The sequence below is a fragment of the Ornithodoros turicata genome, chromosome 4 (assembly GCF_037126465.1).
Source record: "Ornithodoros turicata isolate Travis chromosome 4, ASM3712646v1, whole genome shotgun sequence".
Classification (NCBI taxonomy): domain Eukaryota; kingdom Metazoa; phylum Arthropoda; class Arachnida; order Ixodida; family Argasidae; genus Ornithodoros; species Ornithodoros turicata.
This window is the reverse complement of record NC_088204.1, coordinates 44641659-44661018: the sequence shown is the minus strand read 5'-3', so window position 1 is coordinate 44661018 and position 19360 is coordinate 44641659. Positions and strand designations below refer to the sequence as shown.

General features: G+C 44.8%; 1 protein-coding gene across 2 annotated transcripts in view; it reads right to left on the bottom strand.

The window, feature by feature from the left end:
* The window catches only part of LOC135391469 (uncharacterized), a 36741-nt gene extending 17610 nt beyond the window's left edge, over positions 1 to 19131 (bottom strand). For both annotated transcript variants that reach the window (XM_064621732.1, XM_064621731.1), the window contains exon 1: positions 18963 to 19131. The gene's annotated coding sequence lies outside the window, so the exon portion shown is untranslated. The remainder of the gene's footprint in view (positions 1 to 18962) is intronic.
* Positions 19132 to 19360: the final 229 nt, after the last annotated feature.

Genomic DNA, 19360 nt, shown 5'->3' with positions numbered 1-19360 from the left:
CCTCAGACAGCACAGCCGGTGAGAGGATTCGAACCCGTGCCACCTCCCAGTCTCAGCGTGGAAAGCGGCCACCCTAACCACTATGCCACGGGAGCTGGTAAACGAGGGATGTGTAAACGCTGGGAAATGAAGCTATTCCCATTATACGCATTTGTTTGTTTGTTTTTTTAACTCATTCGAGGTCTTATCCAACAAGGACAAGACGGACGATATCGTCCATCATATCATATAAGAGAGACAACAAGAGCAGCAAGAAAAAGATAAGTTGATGTCGTAGCCCTGTGCCCAAGTTTCACCCCTTGGGCGAAGATGGTGATTGCTAAGGAACAGGACGAGGAATATCTAAAAATACGCAGTTTCCTGCTTGAATTGCCATTTGTTTTGTCGCTATCTATACTATGTAACCGTTTTTATAGTTGCAACTCGTTTTTGCAAACGGAAGACAAATAATCAAACTCAAACTCAAAACAAGTAACCCTGAGAGTCATTGTGTACCCTGGTGGTAACTAACTGGCTCTTCCTTGCTTTAGCCAGGTTAAATGTGCGGCAACACGAAGGAGTTAGACAAAACGGGGGTACCGGCATTATAGCTTCAACGTCCAAAGGCAGCTATGGAGAAAAGCTTGAATAACATCTTTTTTTTTTCTTTTACAAATCAAATCAAGCTTCAAAGAGGTACAGCGCACGCGCAATAAAAGGCATATTGAGACCACAGGTAAATGAAATTGAGAACACAGGTGTCCTACCAAGTGCTCCTTAAAATGTAGAATTCGAAATGAGGGTGGTTAAAAAAGCTACATAGTTTGCCTTCGCGCATTACGCCCACAGAGTGACGTACGCGTTTGGCGCACAAAATTGTACGTTCTATACATTTGTACGTCTTTTCTGCAATCGCACACATAAGGGTGAAACGCCTCGGCCAGGTGGCGTGCAAGTTCACTGCGTACAGCGCCACTCGCGGTGGCGGAGTAATTACCGTCTCGCGCCAGCTAAGCCATAGGCGCAGCTGTTTCCAGCGAAAGCAAGTGAACGGCTACTTCTGCGTTGTGCCGCCGTGCTTTCCTAGCTATGGCAATGTTGCGTCTATTTTGTGGATTCGGCAAGGTGGAGAACGTGGAAGCATACTTCACAGGAGCGTTATTTTTGAAGATGGTGCACGATGTTTGGTAGAATATCTAGAGCTGTGTGATGGACAGGTATCACTAAGGAATCAACATTGCTACTACACTGAAATCCAAGTCCAGTTATATGTTCTCAACCTGTCCAAGGGTGTTTTGTTTGTGTACAGTCCGAAGGAGGCACAGACTGTGGTAGTCACTCGGGATTACTCGTTTCTTTCAGAATTAATCCCAAAGCTAGAGTATTTTTACTTTACATATCTCCTCAATGAGCTCAGTGAGACCGAATAAACTTGCGGCTTATATTATCTGAATATCAACATTTGCTTTATTCTGTAGCAATAAATGATGCTCAAGTGGAAGCCAAAGGTGTGTTACTGACTTCAGTGGTTAAAAGGACAGTCTCGTGCCAACACTGTTGTTTCAAAGCCCCACTGAAATTAAGTTCCATAGGGTTTAGAGACATATTCACTGCACTGGGATACATTTATTGGACTGGAGTGCACGAGTTGATGATAGGACGCTCAGGACCTGTCCTTGCTACAAAAGCTGTGCCGCTCCGGGGTTTTCACTGTCAGAACGAAAGACAGGAAGTCGCCCGTGCGGATGAAGTTTGGTGACAGCTTTTTTTGTTGGCCTTTTTCTTTTCTTTTTGTGGTCGTAGTACCCTCTACTACAAAAAAAATTATTTTCTCCTGTATACGAAAAAACACCCTCGAGATTTTTTAATATGTTGTAGAGGAAGGCTCATTCTATAAAACTGCGTTGGTTTCAGACGTATCTTCCGACCTCTTCATTGCGTATTTTACGCTCGATTGTAGCGAATTTTGGAAAAATCGCATACTTCCTCTTTTTTTCCATGAAAGTTACGTGTCTGGCGATTTTTCCTGTTGAAGTATTCCTTGGTGCCTTGGCAGGAAAAAAAAATTCATTAAAATTTAATGGTTTGATTGTCCACAAAAAAAATCGCGAAGTAGGAGGAAAATTGCGAAACTTTCGGCCTCTGTATACCTGCACCGATTACAGCACGACAACCGGGATTTGGATGCTGTGTGGAGCATAGTTTCCTCTATCCGCAAAAGAAAACCACACAGTTCTAGGTGCTTTCTATAAGCCGCACCTGCCGTTCACACCAGGCACGGTTTTCGCCAGCGCTGCGAACTTTGCTCGTGTCTAGCACCCGCCACATTGAGATTTGGGAAGAAATGTTTCGTGGTGTGTCGTTTTGCACAATTAGCGACTGCTAGAAAATTTTTTGTAAAAATTCGGAATCGTTTTGTGGGGGCCGAGCAGGTCAGCTGGATCATTTCGCGTGGAATCGCCCAGCAGCACACTCCGGCATACACGGGACGGTACTTTCGCCTTCCGTCGACAGGGGAGAAATTGGCGCTGGCGTCGTTCCGCTAAACTCCAGGCGCGCGCCCTTTATGAGGCAGAATTGGAAGCCGCACTGCTAAACAGAACGGGGTAGTGTATTATTTTGCCGCCGCATCACGCCGATTCAAGAGGACGCATTTTCTGCACCGTAGAGAGTTTGCGGTTAACAAGCTTCGAAGCGTCGTCCGCGTCACGTGTATCACATTGCTATGTATTGCCACGAGCTCAGGCAATATAGCGGTCAAGAAAGATCGACGATCATCACAGGCGGCAAACAGAACGGGGGATATGTTTAATGCGAAGTAAAAGAGAAGGGAAAGGCCAACAGAAGGCCAAAATGCAAAATTAGTTAAGAACGCTCATCGTCACAGAACTTGCTGTCACGTATAGCTTGCGCAATAAAGTTCCTGCTGGGCACACACGGAGGAAGGCTAGATGAGATGCTACAACGCTATAAGAGAGCGCATCGATTAAGCTCACTATGACTTTGTGTGCCGCCCTTGGGGTAGGCTTCACAGACGTAAATTTAATTATCCTCGAGATAACTGGGGACCTGCACGAGCGGCCCTCACCTCCATCGATGACTCATATGATGACAGCCTTGACCGTGCACCTTGTGACATCTTGCAGGAGTGATGTCATGTATTATTTTTTTCGTGTCTGGAGTCGAGCATATTTTTGCTCGCTCGCTTTAAGTACCCGTTTTTTTCGAAAAATAAACTTAGTTAAATAAACTCACTTAAATAAACTCTTACGTTAGTCGAGAGATTGCAGACGACCAGACGTCCTGTTCCTGCGTTTAACCTTCTGTCCGTGTTTCCTTGCTGCAACTTAGTCCATATGATGCCTCACAGCACATGGACGCTTTTTCGAACAGAGTAATGCAGTAGCGTAGCCGCAAAAATATTTCGGGAGGGGTTCTATACGGGGGTCACATCCATATCTGCAGAATCCCAGTTCGCCGAATGCAGTTATCTACGAGCGGGAAGGTCAACCCCTTTCGGTGAGCTGGGAAAGGATACACGAGCTTTTCGGCGAGTTGGGTATGTGGCCGAAAATGATATAAACACGAAAGGCGTGATGTCTTCAGCAATATGTGAGGGAACGCCCAATGGCTCATACTGAACCAGAACTCGACTGAATTTATTCTGCCGCTGAACCGAACCGGAACTGAACCAAAATAACAATAATAATTTGGAGTAACTTCCACGTTAAGTCCAGCCACATTTGTGCTGCTGCATGCTGCACGTGCCGCAGGGTAGGACTGTGGATAATTTCGACCACATGGGGTCCTTTTGAACCGAAATAGTAACTGGTTACCGGTTTGCCGGGACCAAGGAGGGTGGCCATGGACACCGTGCTGCACCCGAGCCGTCAAGCAAAGTCTCACAGTGTTTCTCTTACAAACCATATATAGCGCAGTTTCAGTGCTTCCGCAGCGTTTTGAATATCTTCTTTCGAATAAAAATCAAGCGCATTCATTCGACCAATTCACGAGGCGACTGAACAACAAAGTCAATATCTTTTTTTTTTATTCATTTCGAGCGCAGTCGAACATTTTTTACCAGAGCATTCATCATTAATCACTTTTTTTCTTAAAAGACAAAATCGCCCTTTTCCGTACGCGCTTCGTGAACTTTGACAAAATTTCCATACCTATGTCAACTCCCGCGCAAATTCCCAATGTACGGAGCAAGACGGGAGCTTCGTCAGGTGACGAATTCAATATCTTCCTCTTTTTCTTTTCTATAATCAAACTCAAACGGGAGCTTGTGCCACATATAATTAAAAATAGATAGCATAAAGGAGTACAGACGGCCATAAAAAAAAAAAAGCAAAAAGACCAGGTTAAGATGTCTGATAAAAGTGTGTCAATTTACGGAATACCACGAAAGGTTTTGATGTTCGCTATTTGCTTCCAAGAAAAAAAACTAACATAAACACAACTCCACGCGTTCACCCTTAACTCTTCACTCCGACCATAACAGGAGGAGAAGGTATGATGCACTTCACCGATGACGTTACAGGGTCCACGCGTTCTGATTCGCTGGTGTAATGGGAGTCAGCGCCCTGTCCCTTTGCCGCCGTAAACCAGTTTTGCCATGATGGCAATTGATGTTTTGAGGCTGGAACACGGAATCAGGGACAACAACGCGCAACAATAAAACAAGGAAGTCACTGAAAAGATTAGCTAGCTGTAGGACACGAACCCACGTCTTCTGAATTATCGCGACAGTAATTACCGAGACCGGATTACGGAGAGATTACCGTGGGATGAGTGAGAGAGTGGTTGGTTTGTCCTTCCGGATGACGCACCCTTGGCTGGGGAAGTGTGCTAGCATAGCTGAATTGGTAAGGGCCCTGGATCGGTAATCCAGAAGACGTGGGTTCGAGTCCGCTCAGCTGGCTAATCTTTTCAGTGACTTCCTTCTTTCAGTTTTGCCAGTTCCCCCGGAGAATTAGGAATAGAAGGAGCGGCCGAATCATGACCGAGTCAGGAGCAATGCTTTTTCAGTGCTCTAAACAGCAGACGACAGCTCACAACATTTCTCTGAACGAAACAGCGAGCGCGGAGTCGGTAGCGTCAGCACAAGGTCGCAGGCGGCAGATCACAAGCTGGTATAATGCTGTCCACCACCGTCGCGCACGGTCGCTCTTTGTGGTGTCAATTCTCGTTGTGCATCTTACGGGAAAAAAGGGTGTTACGAATGACTTCTGTGCTACTTTAAGGTTTCGTTTGGTGTGTACTTTACTGCGCTGTTGCGAAGATGACTGCCGCAAAATTGAACGCGTAACAGTTTTCCGGGCTTTTGATAAAATTTTTCATTTATTTATTATTAGTCACCTCTGTTGGAAAATGCATACATATTTACATACAGGTGGAGAACCCATTAGGAAACAACATCCCTGGCACAAAATGTTGCGCTGATCAGAGACGAGAAGTATCATCCAGGATTATATAGCCTATGGCACGATGATTACGTATTTGAAAGGTAGAAACGATGGCCATTACAGACGCCAAAAGAGAGCTCTTCAAAGTAGCGAAAAAACGCAGACGAAACTCGCGTACTTACTACCTGCGCTCTTTATTTTTTATCTCGCGAACCACGCCGGCAAAAAGATCCATAGGGAAAGAAGATCCACTAGTGGATCTTCTTTCCCTATGGATCTTTCTTACCTTTGGATTATTTTCCTGAAATTAGTCTCGGGTTTTTAAGTTATGGATCTATTCCACCAGCTCACTTGCTACCTCTCTATCCTCTCGTTAATGAAAATAATTGAGTTCCTACGTTACTTCTGAAAAGTAACGAGTTATTTTTAAGTTCGTTGCTACTTAATAGACTTTCTAGTTTTTGACTTTCCGTGATTAATTCACATGTTTGTTGTTGTGTTCGTGGTGCAAAAATATCGGAGTTACGTTGATCTCGCAACGAGCGGTACGAGACGCGTTGTGCAAATAGTTTTATTTATCAGCAACAGCAGCAAATAAGTGATGATGATGATGTAGTGGGATATACGAAAACTGCTCCAGTATTTGATGTGACAAAAGAAGCGTACATTTATGCGCTTTTTTAACGAGGCATTTGATGGTTTTGATCTCGTAATAAGGTTATTCAATGGAGCACAAAACAGACATTTAGGTTCCATGACTCTTCTACGCACATTTCGTAGAACAGCGCCAAGTTTTAATCTTAGTACACAGTGCCCATTATAAATAGGCAGCTCGCATCCGCCTTATGATGAACGTCATCTGAGTCTTCTAATGTACGCACAAAACTAATTTTATATATAATGCAACCTTGTCAAGGCTATGCCAGGAGCAGGCTTGCAAATGTTCAGAAAATCCTTCGTGGGAAGAGTCCTGTGAGCACCAGGAACTGAATTGTGTGCGGGAAAAAAAACTATTTAAACACATCTATGCGCGGGCTGAAGGGGACAATATTCAGAAATGCGCGCTTGGCAGCGAAGAAGGTCTCGTAAAATTGAAGCGTAAGAAGCAATTTCAATTGATTTGTTTGTTGACAATTAAATGAAAGTACGACAGCCTTCGAAAAGCTCGTCGCTTTCTAAGCGGCATTACATTTGTAGCGTTTACCGCGCAACTACAGGGAAGCGGAGTCAGACGCGCCATGCACGTACGATGGTACGTACGTGGCTGTCGTCTCTTGAAATATTTGTATACCAGAGTCGAAGAAAAAGAACTTGGATCCTTACACAAGTTACTTTGACAAAGTTTCAGAAAAAGGGAACGAGTTCCTCATGAAGTTACTGGAGCTCAAATGGAACGAGCTAGGTTAAATGTTACATAAAAAAGTAGCTTAAAGTAACGAGCTACCCCCACCAACACTGAAAAACAGCGCGTTTACTCAGGTCATTACTGGTGACCGATAGTGCAACCCATATGAGCGGCTCGTTACAATCGTGAAAAACATGCACACGCTCTACGACTTCGCGATGAAGTTCAGTCAGACTGTGCAATAGAGTGAGCTCGAACAATAATTATAGTCTTGTGCGTTGCGAAGAGAATAGCGTGTCGCCTATAGTTTCAACACGGAAATACATAGATGGAACTACAAATTGCGCCCTTTGGCCTTCCATGACTGTCTTCTTTGGTTCGTTATGCCTTCTCCATATAACATTAAGCAACTCTTGATGCGTGCGTAAAACCAGGAAGAGCATTAAGAACACGGGAAAGTTCTGCGACACCAATAAAATTCCACAATCACGAAATAAAAGAAACAGAAGGAAGCAACTTGGCTTGCCTGTTTCACTGTGATGATCACGTCCTATTATGACAGAATCACCAAGTATGGTCTTTGTCGAATTCCGGGAACAGACATCGCTGTGCACGTTACTCAGCGCGCGAGCACTAGTAGACGAGATCCATGCACATTATGAGTAGTCCAGTCAATGTCGTAGGTCTTGGTGGCGCCCCAAAGCGATCAATGCACGTGCCAATGTACTAACCCATCTCATCTCCACCATCCGTCCTATACGTTTACTCAGCAATATTACTGAAATAGATCTATATACTCTGCCAATGTCGCCTCTCTGCGTACCTATCATAGGGCTGTCTCGGATCGTAAATGGGATAAAGCGATGTCATAACGTCGTTATACGAACGGAAATTACGTACATTTTTTACCACGAGGAGTAATCAAAACTGATGTACGCTGAGCAAGTATAAGGGACCACATATAGTATATAGCTGCATTTCAATGTAATTATTCGTGACAAATCTCTCTGTATAACACTTTTTACGTATGCCCCCCACGAGGATCCAGGGGGCGTCAGTTTATACACGGGATCAGAGCCCGCTCTCCCCTCCCCCACCACGCGCTCCGACATAGAACCCCCCCTCGAACCGAGGGACCGGCCTCGGTGGCTCAGTCGGTAGCGTGTTCGCCTTCTGATCGCGGGTTCGAACCCGACCGAGGACGCCAGCAACTTGGTGGCAGGGTACAAGTTGCTTAGACACGCCGTCACCCGCGAGGGACGTTAAATACGGGGTGCCGTATGTGGTGAAGTTTCATCGCACGTTAAAGAACCCTCAGGTGGGCAAAAGAAATCCACAGACCGACCGCTGTGGCGTCGCTCATGTTCTCAGTTGTCTCGCGACGTAAGCCCCGAACAATTCGGTGTATTATCAAACCGAGGGTCAGGATCTGCCCCTGTACCCATTCCCATACTTGTTTCTCGTCCCATCGTCATTCGTGTAGTGGTTGTTTCTGAGTGGGGCACCGAAATAGTGCAGGCGACGCAAACAATTCGCTCGAGTCATTTCCTTCGAAACACTTTCCAGATACTTGCCGATATTTCCCAAAATACCCCAGCCGCACTCACTTCTCTGAGAGCGAAGCACGACAGTGCGCACCATACTTCGAACCTGATGCCTCGTATGACAATCAAATATATTCGATTCCAATTATTGCGTACGGAGCCATCTGAGGAAGATACGAGAGCGAAGGAATGCCAGGAGGAGTAAGGTATAACGAAAAATGTCAACCATTGTTATCAGCCGAGGAAAACACGCACGGTAACAACGCCACAGAACATCGACGTTGGCGCTTGAATGCTTCAATTGCTGGTTGTAGAAGGCAAAACCTCGTGCAAGTTTTGGTTTTATGCACCTATGTTACATGCGCTTAGCAGCGCCGCTAGTTCGTAAAAGAATGGGTTTATCTCGTAGATAAACCGACTAGAGGGGACCCGGGCGATCAAGGGACAAATTCGTGAGAAGCGTGACTGCCCGCTGATGGGGTCAATTAAGCGGGATTCCAGTGTGGGACCGATTCAGCCCACGGTCACTTGTGCGTGCGTGCAAAGACTGTTTCGCCAGGGGTGCCGCCACAGCTGTTTATTTTCGTTTCCTTTTTTTTTTTTTTTGTAGATTCGCCTCAATGTGATCCGTTACTCCGCGTGGCCTACTTAGGATTCGTACGACGTGGTCGCCTTTCTTTTTCTGGTACACATCGATTTTCTTGAACGTTTCCTACTAATGCTTTAATGTCTCGTAATCCGCCGTAAACACTGCAATATTACGGTGTCCGCCCATTTGGTCGGACGCCATTTGATCGAACACCGCTTGGTCGAAAGACGTTTGTTCGAAGGGAGTTTGTTCGAAGGGAGTTTGTTCGAAGGGAGTTTGTTCGAAGGGAGTTTGTTCGAAGGGAGTTTGTTCGAAGGGAGTTTGTTCGAAGGGAGTTTGTTCGAAGGGAGTTTGTTCGAAGGGAGTTTGTTCGAAGGGAGTTTGTCCGAAGGGAGTTTGTCCGAAGGGAGTTTGTCCGAAGGGAGTTTGTCCGAAGGGAGTTTGTCCGAAGGGAGTTTGTCCGAAGGGAGTTTGTCCGAAGGGAGTTTGTTCGAAGGGAGTTTGTTCGAAGGGAGTTTGTTCGAAGGGAGTTTGTTCGAAGGGAGTTTGTTCGAAGGGAGTTTGTTCGAAGGGAGTTTGTTCGAAGGGAGTTTGTTCGAAGGGAGTTTGTTCGAAGGGAGTTTGTTCGAAGGGAGTTCAAAGCTCCCAGCGTGTCCTTAGCACCTCTTTTTCTGTAATTTTTGATTTGAGCATACGGAGCAGGCAATCAGTGTCCTCTTCTTTGTGTGTGTGTGCTTTTTTTCATCTAAAGAGAGGAGACCACTGGTTATTTGCAGACCTTTGTTATCCACGAACAGCACAGCTGAATAGAACAATGCGGAAGTATCCGGCGAACCAGTAGGACTTCTTCGGTTACATGTATGTTGCAAGAACCTAATTTAGACTCACTTGCACATAGCTGCAAAGCAAATAACCTAAAACTGTTCTTTCTACAATACAATAGTCAGTTAACTACAAACATTAATAATATGTCGTTAAAATTTGTCCACGTTCGACGCGAATAAATCATTCAAAAATGTGATTTATTTATTTGTAAAAAATGTTTGTTCTTTGACAATTGACATCAATTATTTTGACAAAGTGTTGAGGGATTAGGGGTGAAAGGCACGTATGCCATGTTTAGTCACTATCTGTCAGAGCTGAAAAACTTATACAGTTGTCGAACGGGATAGAGTGAACCGAGGCCCTTGGACCACTTTCTGGATGCGAAAGGTGGGTTAGGATGCGGAATGTGTTCATGGGCAAGCGGATTACACAGAAATATTCATTAGGATAATGGCATTTAGAACTGAAGCTTTCTTTTCTTGGTTTCTCGTTTTTTTGTTTCATCAACGCTCCAAGTGAACCAATAAAAAATCGATCAAAGCCGTCTCGATCAAACGACGTTCGACCAAATGTCCTGAAACCCAATATTACTGCGTACGCGCCTCAACCACTTGGATGGGTACACAGGCCCATCGTTTAATAGAAAGGAACACTTGACTGAGATCAGTGTACACATCACGAAAACTTTGGTGGAGAAATATGAAAGATGTACTTTGAACATCGGTGTACAAACGCCACTGGATGAAAGTGTTTGCCTCAGAATCGTGCACACTTTTCGCAGTATTGCACAGGAAAGCATCAACCGAATAGCTGACGTGAAATAAAATTGAAGGGCGCCAGCGCAACAGGAAATATGTTGTCGTTCAAGGGCGCGTTTCCGTTTTCCCACGGTTCGCCCGAGAAAGTTCGCAAAATAGGAACAAAGACAGGAATGCTTAGAATACGTCGGGAAATATATCTTCGCTCGGCTACCGAGAAGCATGCCGAGAACAGCAAGAGCACTCGCTATTCATCCACATGCCCCTTTGGGCATCCAAGAGACGGGAATATGGTATTTTCTTCCGACAGCTGTTCAGGTAATGGCATTGGTATAGTCAAGTTGACGTGCTCCGTCCAAAATGCAGGTGCAGTTTATGCACTCCAGCAAACATCTGTCGCCTTTTTATGCAGCAGGTGCAACTGTCACGGACAGGGCAACTTTGTTGGTTAACACTCCCCTCATACAGGCTTTGGGCCACTCTGAGCGTGATACGGGAGATTTTGCTTGCTAGGTCTTTCTGAATGAAACAGCCTCTTTGGAAAAAAACTCCAACGAATCTCCGGGAAATTTTAAAACCTCGTAAACAGCGAGAATTAGTCGAGGCAGGCCACAAACACGAAGCCTCCGATGCCCAAGAATCAGTGAAATCGGACAACTCGGGGAAAAGGTGCTGACGCCAGGACTGGAACCCAGACCCTCATGATTTCCGTTCAGGGATGCTACCAAGGATTGCGTGATGTAACGTAGCGTCCCTTACCGGAAATCAGTGCTCCAACCGCCGCGGACTGAGGTGTTCTCTATGCACTTGGAATATTGTTCGGCACGTATCGCGAAGAAAGGATATTTTACGTGAACAGAACCGGAGTCGGGACTCCGTCCGCCACCGATTATCCCCCCAAAGGCACAGTGAAAACGAAATCCACTAAAGGTCGTAGACGACCACTACAGGCGTTGTCTAGCTTAGGATAGGATGGATGCTAGGGCAGTGGCGTAGGAAGGACATTGGCGCCTTGACCTAAGGTATTGAAGAATGATGGCAGCACAAACCAACGTCTATGGTGACGAACACGCTAGAGTGGCACTTGAAGCCTATCTAACCATAACCCTGGGTGATGCATATATGCGATGTGATGCGAATATGACTGCTGTTGGGAATACTCCCGTCGTAACGTAATGTCGTGCGCATTTGCGCAACGCAATACTGGACATACCCATTAACCCAATTACATTAAGACAATTGTGTGAACTGTTACGCATAAAAAGATTGATTTTTGCTATAAATGTAAAGATGTGTTATGAAAAACAGCGAGTGAGGTCAAGTATTTGGGGTTCAGCATCATCCTCATCACCATCCTCTCATTTTTCCCCAATAGCAATGGGGTAACATTCTGCTCAATGAGCGGAAGTCATCCCCATATCATCGTCATCATGTATCTCTCTCTCTTGGGGTTCGTGATTAGGTCTGATTTACTTTGGGACTCTCACGTCAATCACGTTGTAAGTAAGGCAAATAGGAAACTTTGGTATCTGAGGCGGAATATGACAAGCTTAACTCTTGTACCTGTACTGGTAGCTTATTAGACCAGTATTGGAAGATGTTGCTGTGGTTTGGGACCCCTATGTTCAATCCCACTCTTCAAAACCAACAATGATTCAAAATCAAGCATTAAGGTGTGCAGGTTGTTTCCTTTTATCTGCAACGAATTTTCATAAATAGGGGAGTTGCCTTAGGACGCTTTTACTTTCGCAATTGGATTGCTCGACGAGGCTGCTACTTGGAAGCTGCATTTATTTTCAATTAGGAGACTAATTAACAGATACATTTTAATAAACTTTTTAACTATTCACTTTAGTTATTCACTTTAGGGAGCACATTGCAATTGCGATATTAAAGCCTGATCTTCACGTCATGCACTGGAACCACTGACGAAGCACGAAAGTAATCGCAGTGCGCGCCGTAGACCTAATTATTTCAGCTTTCAGCTGTGTCGTCTATTGCGCACCTCAAGTCGTCGGCAAAAGAGCGACGGTGACGTCAATATCTCTGCCCTCACTTAGCGTCACAGAAAAGCGTAATGTTTCATGATCTTTCTTTTGTTTTTCTTTTTTTCCTGCCAAGAGCTTTGCGCATCACCACTACACAGCGCTTATCATACTTATTATTGCAGCAAGAGGATGCAGCAGAGATTAAGAACTGGTATAAAGTTAACGCATTGTGTCTGAACGTGTCCAAGACTAACATTGTATCGTTCACGCGGAAGAAGTCCCGATTGTAGTACAATTTAATTATGTTCTTGATAACCTATATCTATAGAGAGAGTTGATGTTATCTGTGATCTTGGCGTTTTTCTTTTTTTCTTTTTTTTTTTCGATAGTGCATTGAAGTTCAATCACCATGTTTCGCATGTGTACTCTGCTGTTATGAGATCTCTGGGGTGTATTTCTCGTATCTACAAGGGATTCAAGAACCGTTTTTCTTAACAACAAAAACAACAACAAAATAACTCTCCACTCGAGAGTAAACTGTTTTAAATATACTCATTTTCTCCGCATACTATACGAGTATGGAACACGCTTCCCTATACTGTTTCTTCTCTAGGTAATATAAAGCAGTTTGTGGTAGGTGTTCATGTACATCTGCCTCTCTAGGTTTAGTTTCTGTCCACTCCTACTTGGGTCCCGAAAGGGTCCTGTAGTATGTATATTCAGATAAATAAATAAATAAATATACTTATTCAGCACTGAAATACGCAGTACTCTCGGCATATTCGTCAAGTTGGCCACGAGGGAGACGTTCTCGTGCGTAAGTTTCTATTAAAAAAAAAACAAAAAACTACCGCATGTTCCTCGTGAAATAATATGTGTGGAAACATTCCAGAGCGGTACGCGGAAGACGACGTAACAGTTACTAGCCGGGATCCAGCGAGCGGCAGAACGCGTGAACCGGCGGTTTTCAAGGTCTTGCTTTCCACACTTCCGTATACCGGATGCCGCACACCCATAGCAGCGATTTCCCATCCCTACGACCTACTATGTAATACGTGTATGGCAAATGATAAAACAAGAAGCGGGGCTGTCGACTGTGCCTTTGGTTCAACAGAAGGGCTCCTTTCGGGACAAAAACAAATGGCACGTCTCGTGTGCGCTTTGGAAAATAAACCGCGCCAGTCATTTATGAAATACTGCAGACTTTTTCCGTTATATTAGTACAGGCGCAGTTTTACCTTCCTTTTTAACCTCGCGGGAAAGTGCAGCTGCGACTCTCTTACTCCTTGCGAGGGAAATCACTGAACTGGAACCACGACCACAGGAGCTACGAAGGAATTTTTGGGACATTCCACGAAGTGCGGGCGACCCAAATGTACATTTTAGTAGGACAGAGAAGTCTCCCTCGTGGCCGATCGAGCAGGTCATTGCTCCGCTTTCTCACTTGCACTAAAATGATTCCTACAGCACACATAGCGTTCTTTCTCCCGTTGTTACCTTGGCACGTTTTCGTCCTACAATGTCTTAAAGCAATATTCGAACACTACAGCGTGTCTCATAAATACACTCGTATATTTTTAAGGTCAATTACAAAGCTGTAGAACCTATAGTTCTTCGGAAGCATAAGTCTGGCACGAATTACTGTTATCGTACATTCGTGAACAAGGATTGCAGTCACCCTGCCACACATGAACAAATCATTGCAGTCTGTGGTGCTCTTGTAAAGACACAAAATAACATTCTAAGGGCCGACTATGCTTTTGAACTGATTACCAATGCTTCTCCACTCTCTGTGCACTGTACAACAGAAAGTTTCAGCGCATTATTTCGCTCATTATAAGAAATCATAAAATGTTTTTCCTGGTATTAGTGAGTTTTAGTGCATCGTACGCTATCGCCTTGGCGTGCGTAAGGAATAGCGTGGTGGTTGTGCGCAATCCGCGGAGCTCCCTTCTTGTTTTGCGCATGCGCAGAGCCACCAACGCTATCGCTTACGTACGCAAAGGATATAGCGTTGGATGCACTAAAACACTATACTAAGACAAATTTTGGTCCGCATGTCAATTGGTGCACCATCTGCAATCTACACTGACTGTGGTTGAATAAACAGAAAATAGAAATGTTCCAACTTGGAAATTAACTATGAGAGAGAGAGATTATCAGATGTCGTAAAAATAGACAGAGATCGCTTTTTCTGCACATGGCGCTTTTCTTGCCTTTCTGAGGGCCACCGGCCTCCTTAGGGATTTCCTTCCCTCGTCATGCTTTCACGTGAACCTTTTCGGAATGGGGTAGGGTCCTGCACTCAACGCAGGGAAACATCCCACATCATCATCATCATCATCCATTCATCTATGTTGTTGTTGTTGTATACACGCATATCATGGAACGTCATGATACATCTATACTAGAAATTGTGTGTACTATCCATGGGTTTTGTTTTTGTTACGACGTCGTTTAGAAATCCCATGTATGGCAGCAAATATTAGACGCTAAGCGCAAAACAATCACGTACTGTTGGGGACACGGTTAGCTAAAATCCTCTGTCAGTAGTTCGACGGCCCATATTAGCTCGGTTGCGCTTGAAAGTGTTGTGCGAATATTGTATTTGAAGGTGGACCATGTGCTGCACGTGTTTTTCACTCAAAAGAAAGTCATGCGACACCTGGACATTTGAGATGGAATACATCATGGAGTGCTCATTTTAGACAACCCGGTCCCCTACAGTACACAAGCTGCTCCTGCACTCGGGTCCGCAATCCGACGTATGACAGGAATGTGCATAGCGCGTGGGTAACGGTAGCTGTAAACAGAAAGTTTTAGTGCACGTACGCTATCCCTTACGTGCGCTAAGGCGATAACGTTGATGGTTCTGCGCACACACATAACATAAACAGCTTTGCGCACTGCGCAGAACCACCACGCTATCCCTTACGTACGCAAAGGCGACAGCGTGCGATGCACTAAACTCTCCAACAATTCCCACGCACTTATCTCCAAGCTGGTGTATCAAGTTAAAAGGACAACGTTGGCCTTAATTTGCGACGCAGTTTTGTTGATCTAATTTTAGTATATCGAGAGACTTGACGATAAGGTTCCAAAAACGCGATAAGCCAATCACTCTCTTTCTTTGAAGTGGTTGACATCACAGTCCTGAGATAGGATTTCACAGCTCCTTTTGTCGTATAGTCATCATTGTGTGACCTAAAACTCGCTAATATTGCGGAAGCAAACGTTAGCAATCGTATTTTCTGTTTTTCTATTGCGTCGCCAGCGCCATCAGAGAAGTAGAACATTTCTCAGAGGGGGGGGGGGGGAATATGTTTATTAAGAAAAAGAAAGGAAAGGTCAGCCAGACGAAGGTCGGCTTGCTATTCCAAACAAAAAAGGCAAGGCAAGGGGAAGGAAAGAAAAGGAGACGAAAAGAAAAATAAGAATAGAAAAGGGGAAGAAAGGAGGAGAAAAGGGGACGAAAAGAAAAGTAAGAGATTGTTCAATGAACAAGTGGCGAATGGTGTGTACCGTAACAGTGTCATGACTCATGAGTCAGGCAACCAGAAACGACGACGGAGGCACGGAGCTGTTACGAAGAAGCGGCTGTGAATACTCTCGGTAGAATTTGGACAACACACAACAGTGGAAGGCGAACTTCCTTCTAAGTGTGATAATGATACTTTACAGACGCGATATGAATGCGCTTGCGATTTTTTTCTCGTCTAAGAAAAAATTAATGTAGACTTTCAAAATGTTATGAGAGAGGGTGTCTTCCATAAAGGCACTTTCTTTTTACATTACATTTGCAAAATGGAAAAGGAGAGGGTCACAAAGGTATCACTTTTTACCTCCTAGACGATCCTCGACTAAGAGGTGCAGCGGAATATGGTCACACGAATATTTTTTTTAGTTTGTTTATGCAGAAATACCTGTATATGTTACCCAATATGTTATAAGAGAAGATCTGTTCTACAAATGGCACAATTTCTTTCACTTCCTAGAGGACCTCAGGTATGTGAAAATATTATCCGAAAAGTGTCGTTTTGTACGAACTGTCTAAATTCGCGGTCGCTTAGTTAACAATGAATACAGACCAGCTTCGTATTTTTATGTGAAGCTAATCTCCATACAGTAGTTTATGAGCATAAATAATTTCGGGCTCCTGCGAGAATGCTAACATGCCGAAAATTAATCGTAAACTTTGCCCAAAACGAGCTCTGTTCTTGCACTCACCACGTCAACAGATTTGTTCTCATTCCATATGCCCTATTAGATAAACATAACACCAGACAAAGAAAGGGCAGAAATGTCTGTATATATCAGAAGGACGAGCGGAACGTGCAACACTTTTCATGTTTGGACAAAGTTCGAGGAGCCCCCCAGTGTTCAAGAAAAATATATATATATATGTAATAAAAGAAGTTTATGTCCTATATACACACCCCTAAAGGAATACACACGATCTTTTCGGAGAAATGTAAGGGTTGAGCTACACCTCTGGCTGGTTTCGGCTGGAATGGCCCATATGTTATGGGGGAGTGTATTAACACTGAAAACATGGAAACTATTGGGACACAGTACAAATAATATTCACACAGTACAGGAACTTGGAAACATGAAATGAAAATGGAATGCGATGTGGCTGAAGACAGTGGCGTCACTAGCACCGGGTGACCCGACAGAAGGGGATGACAAATAGTTTTTGTTGCGCCTGTCCTGTCGTTGTGTCTCCCTCGTATCTCGTCCTAACCGCGCGTAGATTCAGTGAAGTCATGGACCAACTAGCCCAGCCCAGCAATCAACGCTTTCGAGATGACCAATAGCCTCTCTTTCTCTGCAGCACGATGCCCAAAAAGAAAAAAAAAAAAAAAAACACGGGGAGCTTTGTGCGACCACTTGATTTTTTATTGTGTGTATGGCACGATATGGAAAGGGATCCACTAATAGAGAGTTTTGGTGCATTTAGTACGCTATCGCGTTTGCGTACGTAAGGGTTGCGTGGATGGTTCTGCGCACGCCCATAGCAGAAAGAGCTTCGCGCAGTGCGCAGGACCACCAACGCTATCCCTTACGTACACAAGGGCGATAGCGTACGATGTACTAAAACTCTCTATTGAGTTGGGGGTGATGCAAAGAGCTCCCGCACCGTGTGACGCATACTGTAGTGACGACACTGGGTGAAGGTGTGGACGATCAGGACCTCATCTGCCAGTGACATCATGTGAATGCAGGGGTCGTGCGGTTAATTATATGATTGTTTCCGGATGTACAAAACTCGATACTTCCCATCTGTGTCTAACTGCACAGCGACTTATCAGCCTCTCTGACGTTTCTTGCATCCCCACATTCGCAACATCTAACATTTGTTTAATACTGCGTATACCGCACAGCCGAAAAAAGGTGCCTTTCTGTAAGAAGCATTGGAATATGAAATTTCGCCTCTCGGGTTTCATCTCTCATCTGAATGGGCTTCAAATCCACGTAGTACATGTTCCGCAGACTCTCAGTAAGATGTCGTTCACAATACGTGAAGGTATTAGACAGAAAACGGCCCTCGCTTTGCACGTTCAGAGAAGACGTGCTTTCGATGTTTTCTCATAACACCCTCCACATAATCAAGGACGTCGTACCAACTGTCTGTCCAAAAACCTGTTTCCCATGACGGCGTCGCGTCCGTCGCCCGGAAGTCTTACAAGACGATGTTCCACACGAATTGCTTTCAATGGGCAGTCACATCATCGAGCATCAGGGAGGGTACTATTACTATAACGAGCGGGTCATCGGAATGCAGTGGAGAACGACCGTTGGTCACTAGACTATGCAAAAGTGGGCCAGTCGATGGCCTCTTCCTACAAGTGGCAGGAATCCCGCGCGATCAAATTTTTTTGCTCCCGCTGAGTATATCCTCAACAGTAGTCACCTGAGTATATCCTCAACTGTTTCAAAGTATAGTCACCATAAAGGAAGATAAAGAATGCTACTGTCTTCGCATACCCAGTGCGACAAAAACGTCTGGACATAAGTCCTACCTACTGAGCACGCGGCTACAGAGGAAGAGTGGCCTCTAAATCATTTCACATTACAATTTTGTGAGGAGAATAACAGAGCCATCGACTATCATGCACGAATCGCTCGCGGAAAATATTAGCTAGGCAGAAGAGCCGTTGGTGTGGAACGAGTTGGAACATGTCGGGGTCAGGAGCAAGGGTGATGACTCATAGTATGGATGGACGCGTTCTTGGGCCTGGCTCCATCAGTGCCGTTATCTGTGACGCATGGCAGATTCCACTTTATCTGAACCCTTTCGAGCACAGTCGGCCATGTACAAATATGCGGAACCCGTCGAGGGTAATGTTTTCCAGACCCGTCAAGTTTTCTAATTGCACACATTACTACTGAACCTTTCTCAGCTGCCTAACGGAAATATGGCCATAGAATAAAGTTCCCCCTCCCTTCTTTACGCAGACACACCTTACATACCTCTGGAAGAAACGTTGCTCAAGTGGCAGGAAATCCAGAAATCTAAACTCACCTCTCTTGGTTTGACGTAGTCAAGGCGATATCCAGAGCGCATTGCAAGTACACCACGATCACATACTTTCTATCCGGTAACAGCGACGGGAAAACACGGACAACAAAGAGCTCTCTGGCCTTAACCTTTCCCTTCCAGTGGCCTTCCGAGATCTGTCTGTCTGAGAAGAACACGAGGGTTCCTCCTTTCCTACCCTCTCTCAGTTGTAAATGACGTCCACCGTCTCCTCCAATGGCTTTCGGGGAAAACAAACTGTGCGAGAGAAAAATCTCTCCGCGGGAAAACCAAGAGATGTTTGGGGGACGTCTCGAACGGAATTTTCTTTTTTCCTTTTTTTTTTTCGCTTTTGAGGCTCAACTTTCTTTTCGCTGGATGACCCGCTGCGCTCATCTCTTTCA